We start from the raw sequence: 301 nt of genomic DNA, 5'->3' as shown, positions 1-301 counted from the left end.
CCCCCGACGGACGGCGCTCCCCCTCCCCCCCCTCCCCCAGGGACACGCCTCCGGCCAGAGAGCCGGTCAGAGACGTGCACCGCAGACTGGGCGTGGTCAGTCAGGACAGAGGACTCTTCTCCAACTCATCCAAAGACAGAAAGACAAGTAGGAGGCAGATTAATCAATAATCAGTTAGCTTCTGATTGATTGTTTATTGATTAGTGTTAATTAACGTACTTCCTGTCTGCAGGCGGCCTGTGGAGCAGACTCGGCTCCGCTGACGACGACGGCGGCGCCGCCGGGCGTCACGAGCGCAGCT

This window comes from Morone saxatilis, unplaced genomic scaffold, assembly GCF_004916995.1.
Source record: "Morone saxatilis isolate NCDOM2014 unplaced genomic scaffold, NCSU_SB_2.0 Contig20, whole genome shotgun sequence".
Taxonomy (NCBI): domain Eukaryota; kingdom Metazoa; phylum Chordata; class Actinopteri; family Moronidae; genus Morone; species Morone saxatilis.
This window is presented reverse-complemented; position numbering follows the sequence as displayed.